This window comes from Canis aureus, chromosome 1 (genome assembly GCF_053574225.1).
Source record: "Canis aureus isolate CA01 chromosome 1, VMU_Caureus_v.1.0, whole genome shotgun sequence".
Lineage (NCBI taxonomy): Eukaryota > Metazoa > Chordata > Mammalia > Carnivora > Canidae > Canis > Canis aureus.
In genome coordinates, this window is record NC_135611.1 from 13,403,000 (window position 1) to 13,424,721 (window position 21,722).

The 21,722-nt window shown below is 39.1% G+C and overlaps 1 long non-coding RNA gene across 1 annotated transcript; it reads left to right on the forward strand.

Annotated features, from left to right (window-relative positions):
- Window positions 1–1,356: 1,356 nt before the first annotated feature.
- Window positions 1,357–21,359, forward strand: LOC144324387 (uncharacterized). Its single transcript, XR_013389937.1, has 5 exons — window positions 1,357–1,456; window positions 8,131–8,352; window positions 9,234–9,300; window positions 19,467–19,601; window positions 19,747–21,359. It is a non-coding gene; the product is annotated as an uncharacterized LOC144324387 (long non-coding RNA).
- The last annotated feature ends 363 nt before the right edge of the window (window positions 21,360–21,722 follow it).

Here is a 21,722-nt window from a genome sequence, read left to right on the forward strand (position 1 = left end):
TAACTGAAGTACAGTAAGGCAGCCAACCATCTCTGCTTGCCCTGAACTGAGGAGCTTCCTGGAACGTGAGACTTTCAGTCTTGAAATCAGTATAGTCCTGAGCAAACTGGGATGATTGGTCACCCCAGGAGCAGAATGACCCAGTTTCTATTACTCAAACATACATATAGGACACTGAATCTGAGAGGGTCTGATTTGCAGAAGTGGGTGAGGCACTGGCTTAATTAATGTTCAGGCTGCTGTAACAGAATGGCATAAACTAGGTGGCTTAGAAACAATTATTTCCCATAGTTCTGGAGGCTGAGAAGTCCAAGATCATGGTGCCAACAATTAGTGTCTGATGAGAACCCAATCCCTGGTTCATAGATGCTTTCTTCTCACTCTGTCCTCACAGGGCTAAAAGGTGAGGGACCTCTCTGGGTTCTCTTTCATAGGACACTAACCCCATTCATGGAGGCTCCATTCTCTTGACCTAATCACCTCCTAGAGGCCTCACTCCTAATACCATCACCTTGGGGGTTAGGTTTTCAGCATCTGAATTTGGGGGCAACATGAACATTCAGTCCATTATAAGCACAGAATCTATCCTGGTGCAAATGATGTTGAAGACATTCAGCATCCCAAAGCGACACTGTTCAGAACCGACAGGGTCCATCCATGTCTGCCATAATTCAGGCATAAGAGGTGCTATTTGCGTCCTGAAGTTGTAATCATGCCATTGTCCTCACTGGAGTGGGTCTGTTGGTGTAATTTGGGCAATGTTTTGGCTATCTAGCCATCAAAACTGGGTATTTAGCCACTTCAGAGACTCCATGAATTATGAAATGTCCTTAACACATTCCTTTCCTTCCTAAGAGTGAAAAGAGTAACTTGGTAAGCATCAAGCTTGATACCCTCTGAAAGTTGGAAAATCAGTTCATTTGACCCTCTATGTCATCATCTCCAAGATGAGAACAATAATGCCCTCTCGGACTACCTCAACAAGTTGCTGTGGATCTCAGAAGGGATGATAAATGTGAAAATACAATACTGTAAAACTCAGCAAACATATTAGATAATTATTAAAGAATCCAATTAGACGGGATGGAGATATCTTTAAGTACTCTGAAAAATAAATGTTTTAACTTCTCCACAAAATGGATCATGAATGTGTTCTTAGATTTTCTGGGTAATACATTTTATCCTGATAAATGGGTTTTGGTGTTTTGATTGTATCATCCCTTATAAACTTAGCCTCAAAGAACAACATATCCAGCAGCGCCCCCATTTCCGTGGTTTCATTTTCCATGGTCTCAGTTACCTGCAGTCAACCATGGCCGGAGAGCAGACAATCCTCTTGACTTAGCATCAGAAGGTCAATAGTAACCTAGCGCTACGTCACAATGCCTACATCATTCTCCTAGCTTCATCTCATCACGCAGGCATTTTATCATCTCATATCATCACGGGAAGAAAGGTGAGTACAATAGAGTAAGATATTTCAAAAGGGGCAGAGCACATTCACAGAACATTTATTATAGTACATTATCATAATTGTTCTATTTTCTTAGTTTTGTGCTTAATTTATGTGTTAAACTTTATCATTGGTGTATATATGTATAGGAAAAACATATATATAGGGTTTGTTACTATCGGCATCCACTGGAGGCCTTGGAACATATCCCTCATAGATTAGGAGGCTACTGTACTTAGGAACAAAAAAAAAAGTTTATTGCTTTCTGTCAAAGCTTCTAGAAAAATCTTCATCTCTGATAGAGAAGATGCAATGTGGCCATCATTTTTTAATGGAATGGTAATATGTGGATAGTTGATCCTCATATTAAAAAATTCACTGATTTTACATCTGTTGCTTTTATAAGATAACATCATGACATAAAGATAAAAACAGTAGAGAGGGATGCCTGGGTGGCTCAGGGGTTGAACAGCTAGCTGCCTTAGGCTCAGGGTGTGACCCAGGTCCCGGGATCAAGTCCCCCATTGGAGTCCCTGCAGGGAGCCTGCTTCTCCCTCTGCCTATGTCTCTGCCTCTCTGTGTGTCTCTCATGAATAAATAAATAAAATCTTTAAAAAAAAAAAAAACAGTAGAGCTGCCCATGTTAATATCAGTGGCACTTAGCTGGACAAGCCCTTTTATAAGACAGACCCTTAGGAGATGTTTATCATGGGGTCTCTGATACAGACTGCTACTGACAACTGCATCTACCTCCTTCATTTCAGCTCAAATGATATTCCTGTGATTCAGGCCATGAAATTTCACTCCTAAATGATTTATTCATAGAAAGAATGCATACAGTGCTACCAATGGGACGATCTGGTATCTTTCTTTTTTTGTTTTTAAACAGAAACTGGATTTCTTCCCATCCATGTGTTTATTGAGAGAGATTTCATATTAATTAAGTGTGACTGTGTCCTCTACCCACAGAGGTGGGCCTGACCAAACTGTCCTGCTCCTATTGGGCCATGCTGTTTTGCCTAGAGTTCATTGGTTTAGAGATGAATGCTGCACCTAACTTGGGGAATTATTTTCTCCCCACAAGATTTTTGGGGCTATGTTATCACTCATCTAGTGGCTGCAAAGTAAGATGCAAAATTTGGGTGTTGCAAGTAGCTATGATCACCAGGTTTCTGGGAAAGTGGAACTTTATATGTGGAAATGACTCCAAAGTATAGAGAGAGGCACAAGCAACCTGGTAGTCTTCAGCTATTGGTTCCAGAGGTCCCAAATACTCCATCGCAGCCCAGTCCTTTCCAGTAATGCCAGTGGTCTTTGGAGTCAGAGTCCGAGATTCTCATACTGTCTTTGCTCTTGACCGTATCTGACCATTCCATCCCCAAGACTCAATCCTCTCACCTGTAACCCTGAGTCAGTTTGTCCTCTTTATTGTATTATGAAAACTAATAATATGACATGAGTCAAGTGTCTAATGCAGTGTCTTTCCCCAGCAGGTGCATAACAAATGCTTGGGGACTTTTTCCTCTTTTCCTTCATTATAATTACTGCAACTGCTCCTTAACTTGGCTCCTCACCATGAGTGTCTCCTCTCCCCCTCATTCCTCCTCACCCTGGGCAGATCCTTCCTTTTGAACAAACTCTGAGCACATCATTCACTGGATCACATACCACAAGTGGCACTTCTCTGTATTTCCAATGAAACCAAAACTCCTCAGACTGGGATTTAAGACTCCATAATTTCTTTCTGCAGCCTACAGAGAGAAATTTCCTAATTTCTCTCTACAGGTGCCCCCATATCCTACCCTGTGCTTCACTTGAAACCAATTATTGGACATTACATAAACATACAGTATGATTCATGCCATTTCTTACAGCTAATTTACCTAAAGCTTCTCTTCCCTTTCTCTCCTGTCAAAAATCTGCCTATCCTTCAAGGCAAACCCAAAGATCAACAAATATGTAAAGCAATTACCTGATACCTGGTAGGACCATCTCTCCTCTGAACTGTCATGGTGCTTAGGTTGTTTTCCTTCTTCTATACAATTATGTGTGTACATGTTGAACATGTCGAGATTCAATTTTAGGCAGTATAATGTAGCAATTGATATTAGTAGCTTTGGATTCAGGCAGCTCAAGGTTTCAATCCTGGTTTTGTTAGTTCTTACTTGAATGATGTTAGGAAAAAACTGGGGGGGGGGGGGCGGCTAGATTTTATTTATTTATTTATTTATTTATTTATTTAAGAGAGAGAGAGAGAGCAAGCATGAGCAGGGAGAGAGGCAGAGGGAGACAAATGAAGAAGCAGACTCCCTGCTGAGCAGGGATCTCAATGCAGGGCTCATAGGACTCCATCCCAGGATCCCAGGATCATGACCTGAACTGAAGGCAGAGGCTTAATCAACTGAACCACCCAAGCATCCTGAAAAAAATGTTTTAATTACCATAAGTCTCACTTTGCTCAGCTTTGTAATGGAACAATAGTTTCTGTATTATAGGCTTTCTTTTTTTTCTTTTCTTTTCTTTTTTTTTTCTTTTGTTTCTTGTTGAAAGAACAAGTTAATTTTTAAAAGACATTTTATTGAATAATTAGCTTCTCTTCTGGTTACTAGAGCATGGTGACTACTGGGAAGGTTTGTGTGAGTGATTGGCCACCGACAGAGCTGGGTGCCTGAGGGGCGTTGTGTGTGGCTAGCTTTCAACAGCCACTTGTTTTTGGAAACTAGGAGTAAGCTGGCATTATGGTAGAAGCTAGTCACAACAGCACCTGAAAAAATCTAAAACTTTTTGCCATAATTCAGAAATTGGTTCTTCTGCAATGTGGCTCATTTCTTCGGGTCTAGTGGAAACGATTAGACAGATAAAGACAACATAGTAAAAGTTACCATTATCAACAGGTAGATGTTGATTGCTTGATGTTCATTATTTCTGTGAATTTTCATAACAGATCCACAGGTCAATATAAATATCTTTATTTTACCAATGAGGACACTAGAGATCAGAGTTTCAATAACTTGTCCAATGTCGTCGAGTTAACCACCCAGTTGACATTTGATGACAGCTCTGTTGGCTCCAGACTTCTTCCTCTCTGCCATGTGGCCTTTAACTTTGTGACAGTTTCACAGAATCAAAAAGATAAGGGATCTAAATGTACCACTTCCTCATTTTATATGATGAGAAAAATAAGCTCCAGTGGAGTCAACAGGGTTGCCAGCTAGCCAGCAAAACTTTAAAATGACGCTGCCACACCATATGGAGTAATAACATCGTCATTAATATCTGAGGAATGGTCTTGATCTCTGTTTCAGCTTTTACTTTCCCTAATAAACCTCATCTGCTGACCTCACGGTCTGTATTTACACATGAGCCATTGTCAGCAGTCTTCGTGGTCCCCAGGGAAGAAGCAAAGGAGAAGGAGCTTCCACTTGCCTAAAACTCAAGAGCCCATTGACTTCACTCTGCCCTGAAGACACCATACCTGCCAGGCCCCCTGAAAGGGGAGCCCAGGACCCATCTGCACCTGACAAAGCTTTAAGTGGCTTGACCTTTGTAAAATGGAGCTTAAACTTTCTCTTTCAACCTTTCTCTAAGAGGCCTCTCCTCTGCACTGGGAAAAATTATTCATTTGAAGGCTTAATACTCCTACGGCCTCAATAGTAGTTAGGTTTTAAAATGTTTAAATATGAGCGATAGGGACTAAGTGCTACTGCAATTGCTAGTCATTTGATGTTTTAAAAGGACACCAGAAGTTGTTCTGGTCACGCTCCCAGCTGCTCGTGTAACACTAGGCCAGCTCATCAGAACATCTCTCCACTTAACTGGGTAATGACAGGGAGCCACTTTACCAGTAGGAGTCATTTCATTGCGGCTTTCTTCCCTTCTGCCCTAACCTGAGGATCGCCACTCAGGAACTGGTTCTCCTGCAATGCCGACCATTTCCCTGGGTCTAGATAGAAAATGTCCTATAATTTCAAAAAAAAAAAAAAAAAAAAAGGTAAGAATTCCTAGCAAAGCAATCGACACAGTTTCCCAAACCGGGATGCTCATGAACAGACACTTTGACCAAAGATAGAGAGGTCCACTAATGCTCACTGGAGTATTTACTATTTTCAAAAAGGAAACTTTGTCACTCAATTGCAACAAGTTGTTGTTGTTGTTGTTGTTGTTGTTTTAAGAAAAAAGAAATAGACATTTTTTTTAAAGATTTTATTTATTTGTGAAACACACAAGGAGAGAGGCAGAGACATAGGCAGAGGGAGAAGCAGGCTCCCTGCAGGGAGCCTGATGCAGGACTCGATCCCAGGACCCCAGGGATCACAACCTGAGCCAAAGGCAGATGCTCAACCACTGAACCACCCAGGTGCCCCTGAAATAGACTTTTTTAGAGGTGCACAGGTTCTAAAAGCTCTGACAGTACCATTTTCTACATTTCTACACATAAAGGTTTGAAAAAAATTAGATGCAAGACATCCTATTAGTATTGAACAAGAGCTAATCATCTAATTAGCAATTAATTGGTAGGAAGTGGGGTGTAGGGTACAGTGGTCATGAAACCCACTACAGGAGGTTTTGCTGTTTTATTTAAAATATGATTTAGCATGTGCACACTTTGGCAGTACATATTCTAGCACAATATATTGAGAATAAATCATTTTGCCTGTGCCCGTGCACTATAGAGCAATACTACACATCCAGGCACTATTTCACTTGACCAGCAAACATTTTGTAATATTCATGGGTCCTGGAGTCACACTGCCTGTGACCTGCCAACGTGGCCCTGCCACTGTGACCCTCAGCATGTTACTCTGCCTTAAGGACTCAATTTCTTTATCAGTTATATGATTAAATGTGAGCCCCTGAACCACGTAGGACATAGTGAGGATTAAGTTTGTGTATTAGTTTCCTGGTGCTGCTGTAACCAAGTACCACCAACTACGTGGCTTAAAACAGAGCACAGATGAGATTTGTGCTCTCATAGTTCTGAAGGCTAGAAGTCTGAAATCAAAAAGTCAGTAGGGCTATGCTCCTCTGAAGCCAGTAGAGGAGGATCCTTCCTTGCTCTTCTAGTGCCAGTGGCTCAAGACCTTCCTTGGCTTGTAGACATATCACTCCAGTCTTTGTATTTTCAGGGCTCACCCCATGCCTCTGAATTCACATGGCCATCTTCCTTCTGTGGCTGCCTTCTTATAAGGACACTAGTCATGTAGGATTAAGGGCCTTCTTTTATTCTAGTGGAACTTTATCTGAACTAATTATAGCTGCACTGGCTTTATTGTCTTTCTTTCTTTTTGTTTGTTTATTTGTTTTTTGTTTCACCAGCTCTGTTTTTAAATAAGCTCACATTCTGAGGTACTAGGGTTTAGAATGTAAATGAATCTTTTTTGGGGGACCCAATCCAACCCATAACAGTAATAGTTTGCTAATATATTTACCACACCATGAAGGTAATTAGTATGGTAAGTAGTCAGTGATTACTAGATCCAACTTCTCTTGATATGCCTTGGACCTTATGTCGGGGAGTAAAGATGTAGAAAGAGATCATCTGCAGCCTCTGCCCTCAAGAAGTTGACACTGTAGTACATATAGTTTGGCTTAATCTGCTTATTTTGCAAAGGGAGGGGAGAAAACCATAAAACAAGTAAATTATCATCTCTCTGCATTCATTATCAAGCATTACAAAACCGAGATGCGTGGTTTTGAACTCCAAGTACAAATATTCTGAGCTCCTTTCCTTTCAGTTCTTTTGGCAGAGCTAGGGCTGGTTTTGACTCTGGCAAATTCCTTCCATAAATGAGTCTGGGTCCTTATCTCTGGTGTCCTTTTTCAATTCTAACATCCTGTGATTCTGGTATAACTTATAGTGTGCATGTATATATTTCTAAACTTTCCAAGTCATGTTTAATGTTTTGGCCTGATCTTGTTTTGCTTGCTATTCCTGTTCAAACTTCCCTAAACTGCATTTGAGCAGCTATATTCTGACTATATTTTCAATCCCAATAAAATTATGCCAGTACTAGTGTTTGTTTCCTAGTGACTTTTATGAAAAATAAATACCCTTTGAAAATAATCGCTTTTCTCTTTCACTACATAAACTAGCAGAGCAATTATAAGGCTGTTTCTGGTTTTAAAAAAATAGATATGAAACTAGAAACCTCAAGTTTGATTTTTTTCTGCACTCTTATATCATAGGATAGATGCTATCTAAAGAACTGTGATTTCTACTTAATGTGAATAAAATAATGCATTCTCTTAGAGATATATTCTTGAATTTTATCTCTCAGCTCATAGGATGCAATATTTCCATTTGAAATTCCTTAAGATGAAAACATAAATTTAGGCATCCAGCAAGATTGTTCTAAAGGCAAAATTGAAATGATATGACTGAATTATTGTAGAAAGGGGAGTTTCTATAATTCTCCAAATGGCAATTTAAAGTGTATGTTATTTAGTTTTGCATCCAGGCACTTACTTCTACCTTATTCCTCCACCCCCAGCTGCCCTTTTTATCCCTTTTTAAAGCACACTAGAAAAGAGGAATGCGCTCAGTATGTCATTCTTTTTCTAAAAGCCTATCAAATCTTCTGTATTATTCAAACTGCTCTGGAAATTCACCTTTTCCACAAAAGTGTCCTAATTGAGTTAAATTCAATGAATATTATTGACCACTTGCTATTTTCTAGGCAGCATGCTGGGACACTGAAGACACAAAGATGCCCTAGTCTGTCCAGGCTGAGAAAAAACGAAAGAAGGAAAGAAGGAAAGAAAGAAGGAAAGAAGGAAAGAAAAGTAAGAAAAGAAAGAAAGAAAGAAAGAAAGAAAGAAAGAAAGAAAGAAAGAAAGAAAGAAAGAAAAGAAATTGTAGCTGGCCTTCCCCTGCCACCATGGGCTCACCACTGTCCAAGGTCCTAAACTCTAATTAATCATGCTTTGGGGGGAGGCCTTTGAGATACCAATATATTAATAATACTCCCACTGTAATTAAGAGTCACATGCTCCTATATTTTTTTAAAAATGAATAATTAAATGAAAAAGCCACTTTTCAAGTCCCAGGTAGGCAGTTCATGCAGAAAATATGATGGGAAAAAAATAAATAAATAAAAAATAAATTAAAAAAAAAAAAAAAAGAAAATATGATGGGATTTTAGAAACTTGAGAGGAGGTATCTGCAGCGGACCAGGCAACTTAAAAAGTAGAGCTTTGAAGTTCAAATTCTGTCTGAGTGACACAAAAATTAGGAATTTGATGAGTCTTGGGGCAGAACCATTTAGTAAGGTGCAGTGGGGTAGCAAAGGGACAGAGCGGGGTGGCCATGGGAGCTGGAGATTGCAGTTTGGCTCAGCCTGTAAGTTCACATACAAAAGACAAGTTGGGCAAAATGATGGGTTTGAACCCCTTGTGGCAGAAAACATAGATAAATGTTTGAAAAGACAGTCTAGTGATATCAGAATATTCATCATCTCTTTATTTCAGAGTGAATACAAGTACACCCATCTATTAAATATTCATTGGATATATTATATACACATTATTTAAAGTCAGTGTAAATTCTGTACTTCCTTAAAACTTGCTGCTGAATGAAGAGGGCATGCTAAATGGAAATAAATGGACTTTGGGGACTGACAGAGCTTGTTCCAAGTCCTAATTCCACTGCTACCTAGCTGTGTGAGATTTGTTAAAATTACATAGTCTTTCAAAATTTCCTTTCATATTCTGTTAAATGGGGATAATAGTGCAACATCCAAGTTGTTGACAGTTTATTTTTTTATTTTTATTTTTTTTTTAGTTGTTGACAGTTTAAATTAAACACCATCAACTCACCAATAAATTGGATGGGACAGAGTTAGGTCTCGGTAAGTTATTTTCATTTATGTGACATGATCGAAACAGGTACGTTGATGTGTTGTTCTGGGACTGGACATTATGCAGCTGCAACCAGATGATAGAAATCATACTTTAAAAGATTTGTGAAAGAAAGAGTTGAAATCTACCACAATCTCACCTTTAGAATCTAAACACAGTCAACACTGTAATGTTTTCTTTGCCTAGATTTTTTTTTCAAATATCTAACAAGATACTTTTTAAATGCTGCAATGCAAGTTGATGGGTTGATTTAACATCCATGCATGCACTGTGAATTCCCAAGGGGGTGTAAGGTAGTAGGGGATCTGTGTGTCTGTGTCAGCAAAATAGGCTGCAACTAGAGCCTAAGTAATGCTGAGAAGGCTGGGGGAGGAAAAAAACAACATGAAGAAAACAAGTAAAGCAAAGTCCACAGTTTGAAATCACACCAGTGTAAAACAGTGGAGGAAAAGCAAGGTGGTGTAGAAATGAGGAAAACAAGCAACGATTGGGGCGATAAAGGAAGTGACTTCATAAATAGTAATTTAGTTTGATGTTTAAAGTCTAGCTGTGTGTCATTGAGACCCAGACAGAGTCTGATCGGGATCCTGAAGTGTACAAAAAATGTACAGTAGCAGAAAGAATAATAACCCACAGAAAAGGATCCATGACCAAAAGTAAGAGTAATAGCAACCAGAAACAATATATAGTGTTTTAAGCTATATGTAGATTGCCTGATGTAGATTCATGCATTCAGAACATCTCAACACATAGTTAAAATCCCTGCATTTCCTCACTCTATACTTCTTACACACAGCAGGTGATGTAGGTGGACAGATTGGGAGCAGATTGGGAGCAAGTGTTCTATGCAGTCCATCAGTCCGTCAGTCAGCAATATTTATTGAACAATTACTACAGTCGAGGCACCTGACATAGTGCTTACCACACAGCAGTGCATGGTTGAATTATGTCCCTGCGAAACCTATGTTTAGGTCCTAACCCTCGATACCTGTGATTAGGACCTTGTTTGGAAATAGAATCTTTGTAGCTGTAATCAAGTTGAGATGAGGTCATACTGGATTGGGGTGAGTCCTAAATCCACTGACTGGTGTGCTTATAAAGAGAGAGAGATTTGGAGACAAACACAGAGGGAAGATGCCCATAGGAAGGCAGGCAGAAGCTACAGCCAAGGATTGCCAGCCACCAGCCAAAGCAGAAGGGGCAAGGAAGGATTCTTCCCTGGAGCCTCCAGAGGGAGCATGGCCTTATAGACATGTTGATTTCAGGGTTCTAATCTCCAGAACGGTGAAAGAATGGATTTCTACTGTTTTAAGCCACTCATTTTGTGATGCTTTGTTACTGTAGCCCTAGGAAACTAACACAGTTGGTAGAGCTTATATTTTGTCAATAGGGGGAGCAGCAGATAATAATATATAATTAATATAATGTAATATAAAGTGATATAATTAATTAGGTATAAATAATAAGAGACTATGAATAATAAATATGCTGCATAACTTATTTCTGATATTGATGATTTTCTTGACTAAATAAAGAAGAGTGGTATCACAGAGGGTACTTGGACTATGAATCCAGTCTTTGATGGATTGTCCTGGGATGGCATTTCTGACCAGTCAGGCATATAAAAGCCAGAGGGGAGAGTTTCCAAAAAAGGAACAAATTCAAAGTCCCAGGGACTTTGCAAAGGAAGAGGAAAGAAAGAGTGTGAAATGGTAATATAATAATAAATATATATCTAGTCTTTGTCTCCAGTACCTGGCACAGAGATCCTAAAACCCTTAGAATTTCCTCAGTGATAGGGGTCAGAAGCACATCTGTTATTACTCATAATAAGTTGCTTTCGACCATACCAGCATTTATGTTAAAGACCTGACTCTTTGAGCATGGGTCTAGTTGCCAGAGGAACCAATCCTGTGATGAGGGTGCTGCAACTCTCAGCCCTGAGCTCCAGGGAGGGGAGAGGAGTCGAAGGTTGAGTTCAACCCCAGTGGCCAATGAATTAACCAATTATGCCTACATCACATAACCACCATAAAAACCCAGAACAAAGGGGTTCAGGGAGCTTCCAGGTAGGTGGACCCATCATGGTGCTGGGAGGGTGCTGTACCCTGAGAGGCTATGGAAACTCTGTACCCCTTCCCACATGCCCATTTGGCTGCTCCTGAGTCATATCCCTTATAATAAACTAGTAATACTAAAGTGTTTTCCTGAGTTCAGTGAGCCATTTTAGCAAATTATCCAACAGGAAGAAGGCATTGTGGGAACCCCTGATTAACAGTCTATCAGTCAGAAGTCCAGGAGACCTGGACTTACTATTATTTCTGAACTGGGGACAGCCTTGTGGTACTGAGCCTTAAAATGTGAGGTCTGCACACACTCTAAGTAGTTTGTATCAGATTTGCTTTATGTGGAAAGCCCACACATATGGTATCAGAAGTGTTGTCAGTATTAGAGGAAATAGAGCTGTCTTTTTAATGAACTTAGTGCATTTGTGAATCAGAAGGAATGTCGGTTGGCTGGAGTGTGTCAAGGGGATGTGATGGAGGTGGAGTCAGAGAGGACTTTGGGGTCAGGCCACTGATATCATGGGATAGAGTTTGGAATCTGTATTGATTGCAATGGGGCAGCACAGACATGTTTAAGAAGGGGAGATTAACACACTTGAAGATGATGAGGCTGAAATGTGGAAACGAATTGAGAGGGACAAAGATACATTGTGCTGGTGCTTGGCCTCATGCCAGCTCAGCTGCATGGCTTTGTACAACGCTCAGTGGAGATGTCCATGGGTGCTTAGGCATATGGTTCAAGCTTGAGGGGAACAGAGGAGATGGTGGTAAAATCTGAGACTCAGCATAGAGTTTGCATCCAAAAGCCATGAGACTGGATGAGATTGAAAAGACAGCATGCAGCAAGGCTAAAGAAGGGTAGAGGCTGAGTCTAGGGTTCTCCATCATGGCCAGGTGGATCAAGTAGAGGCAAAAAATATGATGGAGAGAGTGTCCAGGGAGATAAAGGCAGCACACGGAGAGTGCAGTATCATAGTATGGGAGATAAACATTTCAAATAGAAGATAGTGGTAAAGAAAATAGTGCTCATAAGCTGAGTAAGATTTCTGACCTTGAAAAGAGTGGTTTCAATGGTGCACGTTTGTGAACACCTGACTGGAGGGCTTGGAGCACAGAAAGGGAGGTGAGGAAGGTGAAGAGGGCAAGTACAATCTACTATTCTTTCCATAGAGGAAAGATTAGAAAAGCCTAAACCCAGAGGCTTTATTTTAAAAATAAATTGGGAAGGGGCTCCAGGGTGGCTCAGTCAGTTGAGTGTCCAACTCTTGGTTTCAGCTGGGATCATGATCTCGGAGTCAGGAAGATCAAGCCCTGTGTTGGCCTCTGAGCTTGGCCTGGAGCCTGCTTGGGATTCTGGCCCTTGCCCACTGCCCCACCCCCACTAATATAAATAAATATATCTTTAAAAAATAAAAATAAATTTTGGGAAAGCTTAGATAGGGCAATAATCAGTCACAATTGAGAAATCCGTGCTGGAGCTACTGATTTCATAGATGGAACCTGACACAGAAATTAACCTATTGACTATTCCCCTACCTTGACTCTCTGAGTATGAGCAATACTACAGACATCTCCCAGCCTGTCTGTCCCTGTTGATTAAGCAAAACCGCTCAGGAATAGCCTAACATTTCAGAATGTTTTAACTTTATTTTATCCTATTTGATTGTAGGATCTATGTAATTGCGGCCTTTGTTTGTTCTATTAATACTGGTTAGGAGGACAAATTCCTTTATGCAATAAGTATCCAGATCAGTGGCCTTGGGCAAATGACATCCTTTAAAAAGGAATTGTAAATGCCAGCAGTTCATAAAGAAGATGAAGATTCTCATGAATACAAAAGTATTTGAATTAGGGGCAAATTTTGCAGTGGTGCTTCTGACACCTGCCCTACATCCTCCTATTATCAGGAACATGGTTGGCTCTTGGACTGCTCAGAGCTTATGCCAGGGGAGGATCATGAAACATTGCAGTGAGAGAGACAAGTCTCATGACTCCTATAAGCCTCGGTTAAATGTGCATATTTGGGGATCCCTGGGTGGCGCAGTGGTTTGGTGCCTGCCTTTGGCCCAGGGCGCGATCCTGGAGACCTGGGATCGAATCCCACGTCAGGCTCCCGGTGCATGGAGCCTGCTTCTCCCTCTGCCTGTGTCTCTGCCTTTCTCTCTCTGTGACTATCATAAATAAAAAAAAAAAATTTTAAAAAGTGCATATTTGTGATACTGTATTGCTTGTTCCCAAGTTTCTCTTAGGTCCAAATCATTGCAAACTAAATTTTCCACCCAAACTTCAAGAACCGTAAACATTGAAGAAAGTCCCAACACTGCCATCCAAAAGCATTTATTTTCTGATTGCAAAAGGTATTCTTCATTACAGAATAACAATAGCTACTCACGACTTCAAATTTTTATGGAGCTATTGAGTCCTTATTCTAAGTGCTCTATATTTAATATTTCATCTAATAATGTTAACAGCTTTGAGAGATTAGTGTTACTATGATCACAATTCTACAGGTGAGGGATGGAAGAAACAGAGAATTTAAGTAATTTGCCTGTGATTGTTAATTTTATGGATCAACCTGGTTGAGTCATGGTGCCCAGATGTGTGATTATCCCTTCTGTTTCTGTGAGGGTGTTTTTGGGTGTGGTTAATATTTAAATGAGTAACCTCTGAATAAAGCAGATTGCCCTGAATGATGTGTATGGGCCTCATCATCCAATTGGTTGAAAGCCTGAATAGAACAAAAGACTGACCTCTCCTGAGCAAGGAGGAATTCCACCTGTGAGTGGGCTTGGGACTTGAACTGCAACATTGACTCCTGGCTGGGCCTTCAGTCTGTTGGCCCACTGCAGATTTTAGACTTGCCGGCCCTCATAATCGCTTGAGCTGGCCTCATTCTCTCTCTCTCTCTCTCTCTCTCTCTCTCTCTCTATATATATATATATATATATATATATATATATATATATACACATACTATTTCTTGGGAGAACCCTGAATAATACATTGCAAAGGTCACATAGCTAGGCCAGTAGCAATGGCATTTTAACCAGGAAAACTGATAAAACACACATGAACACACTTCCTTCTATGATCAGTGCCCCAATTTTCTTTTGAGAATTGACCATTCTACTTTTCCTCTTGTATACAGCTTTAGAAGATCCTGTCTTCCTCTAGCTAAGAATTTGCCTGGGATATGAATTAAGGAAAGAAATACTATTCCTGGAACAAATGAGATTGTAAAGGGGTTAAAAATGAATTCTTGTGACAGTAACAGATTGAAAAGAAGTTCACTGGTTTCTAGTCTTGAGAGCCCTTCAGCATCCCTGCTTTCTGCTCTTCCTAAAGTTTTCCTTGAATTACATAGGCTTCTCCATATTTTACCAATAAATGTCCTTTTTCACTTAAGTTTTCTTAGAATCTTTATTCTATTCTATTCTTTATTTATTCTATTCTTTTGTCATTGTTACTGGTGTTGCTGTAACCAGAGAGCCATAAATGACAGAGAAATGTGTTAAGAATATGTTAAGAACATTCTACATAATAAAAGAATCCCAACAGAACACACTTGAGGCTGCATAAATTATCATGGATATATAACATATTTAACCGGTTCTCTAGGATGGGTCATTCATGTTGTCTCCATTTTTTCCATTCTTAAACACACATTACCTCTCCCCAGATATTGCCAGTTTGAGCATACAAGTGAAGAATGGGGAGGATTACATTAATTTACATTTTCCTGCCCTTATCTTTCTATGCAGAGTCAGAGCCACCTGCTCACTGAAATCAACCTCCCCCCTCGTTCTCTGTGAATACAAGTGTTGTCTCACGTGCTTTCTCAGCAATTAGCCCCTCTTGTGACACAGCACAGTGTTTTTAGCATCCACCCCAGGGCTCTAGCTCTGACTTGTGACGACTCTCCCCTCAGGAGTGATCCTCCCCAGTGAGGTACCCCCGCCATCCCCACCGCAGATAGTGGCCATGCTCAGAAGGCCCTTGTGCATTGCAAAGGTGCCAAGTGCTTGTGTTCTCAAAGCCATCAGATGGCACTCCGTTTGCCAAAGTGACGCTGGTGCCCATGGTAGAGTAGACACTACAAAACTCTTGAATGAAGTTGCCCTTCTTGTAATGCTTGGATCTAGAGTTTCCCAAAGCTGACTATGGGCAGGATTCTTTGGGGTTTTGCCTATGACTCAGTTATTCTTAAAATGAGGTAGGGGTACAGGGGGATGGTGAACAATATACACATGGAAGACAGGTCATTTCGGTATTGGGAGCGTTGGGAGGAGAGATACCTGCACTTTGAAAAGTATATTTAATATTACAGTACAATTTTATATTTGGGAATTAACACAAATCACCTATCATTTTTTTTAAATGCACCCATGGAGGATAAAGCTGGAAAAAAATTACCTTGATTATTAGCTACAAAGAAAATATACGGATTCCAAGCTGGAGGTATAATTTTAATAGTATGGCTGATTGGAATCTCCAGTTGGAACCTGAGCTGTTTGGTTTATTAAAAGCACTGTGTTTCTCCCACCCTATCTCCATCAAACTCAACCCCAGCCAAGGGAAGTGACAGCCAATAGATGTCATACCATTCCCCCAACCCAACTCCTACTTCTTCTTCAAAGTAAAAGTTTTATATATATATCAATACATTTGAATAGATTCCAAAAGCAGATCAGGTCTAAATAACTAAACTTTGAGAGTTAAAGAACACAAACTTTAACATTAATGAAAGAAATCGAAGAAGACACAAATAAATGAAAAGATACTCTATGCTTATGAATTGGAAGAATTACTGTTGTTAAAATGTCAATTTAAAATATCCAAGGGAATTGACAGACTTCATGCAATTCCTGTCAAAACTCCAATGGTATATTTTTCAAAGAAATTGAAAAATTAACCCTAAAATTTGAATACAACTACAAAACACCCTGAATAGCCAAAGCAACCTTGAGAAAGAAGAATAAAACTGGAGATATCACTCTCCCTTAGATAAACTATATTACAAAGCTATAGTTATTATGATATTAGCATAAAAATAGACATTTAGATCAATAGATCAGAATAGAGAGCCCAGAAATAAAATAGAATAGAGAGCCCACACACATATGGTCAATTAATTTATGACAATGAGGAAAGGATAGTCTCTTCAATAAATGCTATTGGAAAAACTGGACAGCCACATGCAAATAAATGAAACTCAACCACTATCTTATACATACACAAAAATTAACTCGAAGTGGATTAAAGTCTTGAATGTAAGATCTGAAACCACAAAACTCCCAGAAGAAAATACAGAAGGTAAGATCCTCAGCATAGGTCATAATGATGATTTATTGAATCTGATACCAAAAGCAAATCGACAAAAGCAAAAATAAATAAGTGGGGCTATATGATACAAGATAGCTTCTGCACAGCAAAGGAAACCACTAGAAAAATTAAATGACAACCAACTGAATAGGAGAAAATATTTGCAAATTATATATCTAATAAGTGGCTAGTATCCCCACCCTTTTTTGGCCATGAAAAATAATGAAATCTTGTCACTTGCAATAACATGAGTGGACCCAAAGGGCATTATGCTAAGTGAAATAAGCCAAATAAAGACAGACAAATACGCTTGATCTCTCGTATGTGCAATCAAAAAGAGAAAAAAAACTCATGGATTCAGAGAATAGATTGGTGGTCACCCAAGGTAGTAGGTGGCATAAATTTATTTATAATAAAAAGAAAATATTGAACAAATAGGTTGCTTTTATAATCAGGAAAAGACTGTTGAAAAAAAACACTAACTTTTAAATTTTGCTTTATTGTATTCCAAAAGTACTTTCAAACAATTTAAATGACCAAAGGTTACAAAAACATTTGCAAACAATAAGCAAAAAACCCTCACTGACCTAGGAAGTTAGTCACTTTTAATAGCTCCGTATATATTTTTGCAGTTAATGTAAATGTAAACATTAGTTTATCTTTTATTTTCTTTTTTAATACAAAAGAGAACACATTGCACAGGTGTCTGCTCCTTGATTATTCAGGGATAATTTAATCTTGAAGACGTTTCCATATAAGCACACATTGTTTTGGTGTCTGTATAGTATTCCATTTAATGGCAATAATGTATTTATTTACTCATAACTTACGCTTCAATTTTTTGCTCATTTTTTGTGGTTCCAAACTGTGAACCAGTATGCAAATATATCTGTAAGATATATTGCCATTGAACCAATGAGTACTGTACCATCATGTATATTCATATATAATTTTGATACTGTTGTCCCTCTATAAATGTTGTACCAATTATACACCAATCAAAGCTCCCTCAAGCTTTTCCAAGTTGAGTTGTAAAGTTTTTCTGTTTGCTAACCTGCTAGATTTTAAAAAGATCTCATTTTAATTTTAATTTGCATCTCTTACTATGAATGAAGTTGAGCCTTTCTTCGTATTGTAAGTAGTATTTTGCATTTTCCTTTCTGCCCTCTTTCTGTTTAGACATTGATCATTTTTGTATTATAGTATAGTTGGGCTTTTTCTTTTTGACTTTTAAGAGCTCTTCATATATTAAGAATATTAACTCTTTGTGGTATGAATTGCAAATACTTTCTTTCTGGTTTGTCCATTACTTTTTGAGTGGGCTTGCAGTGCTTTTGTATTGCAAAGTCTGTTTCTTCATGTGTTTGCTTTTACTGTTACTGTCTTGGGGTGTTTTTTTTTTTTTTTTGAGGATCATTGTTTCTCTGCATATTTTTAAGTTTCATGATGAACACTGGTGCGTTTTATTTTCATTTATCTTACTGGCATCTGGAGAGGCCTCTCTACCAGAGAGTGAGCACCCATCAGTTCCAAGGAATCTGCTTGCATTATGTGCTTAAAGTTTTCATTTCTGCTGTTTGCTCTGCTGTCTTTCTGAAATTCCTATAATCAAAAAGAACATTTACTGAGGCGTCTAGGGGGGCGCCAACCACTCAGTGGGAGTGGGATCCCAGGGAATAGAAGATTCCTTAGACATACACTGCAACAAGCAGTGTTGGCAATCTCTCCTTCCCTACAGGCTCTAATCTAGTGCCTCTGATTCCAGAAGCCTTTCAGCATTCCATAGGGTAAATAGACTAGCTGCCCATCAGTGTCTCCCTCTGCAGACATTTAGGGTTGGCCTTCATCCGTCTCCCTCAGTCATTTCCTCTTTCTTTATCATCAGTTTTCTCTCCTTGCATACTGTGAATTGGGGTTACAGATGTCTCCAAGGTTCATAGAACATGGAATCTTTGTTTCAATTTCTTATTCTGTGTATTATTCCTGGGTGAGTTTCAAGAGAAGAAGGGAGAAGCCAGGAACCTTACTAATCTCTTTAGGGACACTTTCGGCTAATAGAAACGATACTTAAACCAAGATCCATTCATCAAACAAAAAGAAATCATACATTTGTTTTCTGCATGTCTTGTTAAAGAGACTCTCCCACTCCCTGAGAAAATTATATCAACTCTGGAACAATTTTCTTTTATAAGAAATCAGTTTTAATCTCAGCTATTAATATCCAGAGCTCTTAAGAAAGCTTGTGTTAAAAATGGTAGTAGCACATTTTAGGCAGAAGCTAATTTCCTGAAAGGAAAGTTGTCTCAATAATATTGCTTTTTTTTTTACAACTGGCCTTGGAAAAATGGCCAGTGCTATTCCAACTAGGGATAGTATAATTGCAACACAATAGCACTGAAGTGGGAAAAAAAAGTCACATGTACATTATAGAAATTTGCCTCCTGTTGCCACTGATGGAGAAAATAAAAAAAGAAAATAGTGTCTTTTTTTCCTTAGAGTTTAGAAATCTTGATCATAATTTTCTTGGTGGACCCAAGTAGTTTGTTACTAAGAAATTATGCCTGCCTTGTAATAAGTCTCACGCAAAGTAACTTATATGAATATCTACCATGCTTCATTGGATAGGATATAAAAATTAAAACCAAGCTCCATAAACCACAAAATTAGCAGCAATAATCACTAATATGTGGCCTCGTTGTTGCTTCTTATACAAACTGCCTTCCGTTGTAAAAATTAATACTGCACATCTAAACTTGGTTTTTTTCCAGCTGTCCCTCTCAGTTCCATTAATAAAGAGAATTCCATCATTTCTGTTTGGAATTGTTTTGAAGATGACTACAGAGACATTTCTGAGGTGGACATGGACAGAATACTTGACGTCATTTCCCAAACACCACTAATCGGTAATTGGTTTTGCTTGAGGGTGCTCACGCTGAGACTTAATTATTTATTGGCACAAAGCATAAAATAAGTAGTCCATTAAGAGGTTTGATTCAGGTAGATTCAGAACCTAGCACATACATTAACCAATTCACCCTTCTCTAATAGGTTTTACAGTACTTCACAAACTGTAAGGTTTATTCACCCATTAATGTTGATGAGCTATCTGTGCGTCACTCCACTCAGCATTGATGGGGGTTGCCCAGGATAATCCCCTGCCAGGGGAAGTGAGAGGAATAGACTTTAAAAGATGCCAAACTTGAAAATTTACATCAGCATTTAAACTGCATTATTACTCCTCCACATTCATTGGGCTTTCCTTTCTTCAGTCAAGAGGTCTTGGGACTGCAGAAGATCAGTATGATCCATAAAGGTAAGAGAGGTTGGAAATGTGTAAGAATGGAGTTCAAACCACACTTCCCAATTTAAAGAAAGTAAAGCTTAAAAACAGAGCAGCTCATTGCTATGTGCAATGTGAACATTCCTTGATCTGTACCTCTACTTTTCGGGGAAGGCTCAAACATCAGAACTAAGGACCCTTTCTGCATGAGTTTTCAGAGTGCTTGTTGCTGGCTGACTGCACCTGTGTTCTTCAAGCCCTGACTTGGTTGGTTTGGGGGCCGGAATGGAATCAGAATGGAAAACCCAGGAGCTGGGAACCATCAAAGAAACTAACAAGACTTACAAGAAAAATGAAGCATAGCATTCTGACCTAATGACCTAGATCACATTGGGGTCAGATGCTTCTCCCTGTTTGATTGGTTTTTCCCCCCAGTAGGAAGACAATAGGCCAGTACCATGAGTTAACTGGTGTCAAACGGAGAGTTTGAATTTTTAAAAATATTTTATTGATTTACTTGAAAGAAAGGAGAGTGACAGGAAGAAGCAGACTCCCCACTGAGCAGGGAGCCCAATATGGGGCTGGATCCCAGCACCCCAGGAACATGACCCCAGCCGAAGGCAGACGCTCAGCTGACTGAGCCACCCAGGTACCCCTGGAAAGTCTGAATTCTAATTTGTAATTTTTTAGTTGTTTTCTGGTGGTCCTTATAACAGTGGTAATCATCATATTTTAGGGATTGAATTTGATTGGATTTTGGAGAGGATAAGTTTTTCTGCCTAAGCTAAGTTCTTGCTCTAATAATGACAAAGCTTCCGGAGTGCAAGGCAGACAGGAAGGTAATAAGAAAAGTAGAAACTTTACTAGAAACAGTCTGATAGGAATACAGACAGGCAGCAGCAACCAGTAATTGTCCTAGTGGTCAAGACCTTATCAAAACGTGTAACAGTAAGCAAAGGAAGGTTTAAAAATAACATTTATGGTCAGAGCAGGGGCTGTCAGCTCTGTTAGAAGAAAGGGCGGCTAAATCTGGAAAGACATCTCTATCTGGAAAGGACACTGCTTGGGGGAAGATGAGAGAGAGAGGGAGCTTCAGTTGCCGTTAGAACTTTGTCAGCCCAGACTGAAAATAACACTAATTATATTAAAGGATTACAGCCCCTTGTACATGGATATAACATCATCCAGGATTTTGTACAAATGGTAGACATGCAATAATGCTCTACAAAATGGTCAAACAAACTTAAAAAGGTCACCTCAACTTCTAAACCAACCAAATATCTGGATATCTAATTAGCTAATTGATGCCATAACAATCTCTCAAACTTCAGCAACAGAATCTTACTTATTAAAGACCCGAATGCTTTAATGTGGGGCACCTGGGTGGCTCTATGTCTCTGCCTCTCTCTGTGTATCCCTCATGAATAAATAAATAAAATCTTTTAAAAAAATGCTTTAATGTATATGTAGAAGCATATGCATATGCATAAATACACATCTATCCGTGTAGGTGTCTATCTGTGCATGCATGTGTGCATCCCTATATCTCCTCTTCTTCCAGTCTCAGGAAGACAGAGATAACTAATAATTTTCCCACATAAAATAACACTTTGGACAGTTCTTAATACTTACAAAATAGAATTTTTTTTCAAAACAAATCTGATTTCTTTTTTTCCCAATTGCTGTTACAATAAAAAACAAATTTGCAAGGAAAACATTGCTGTTATGTTTTATTCTGTAAAGT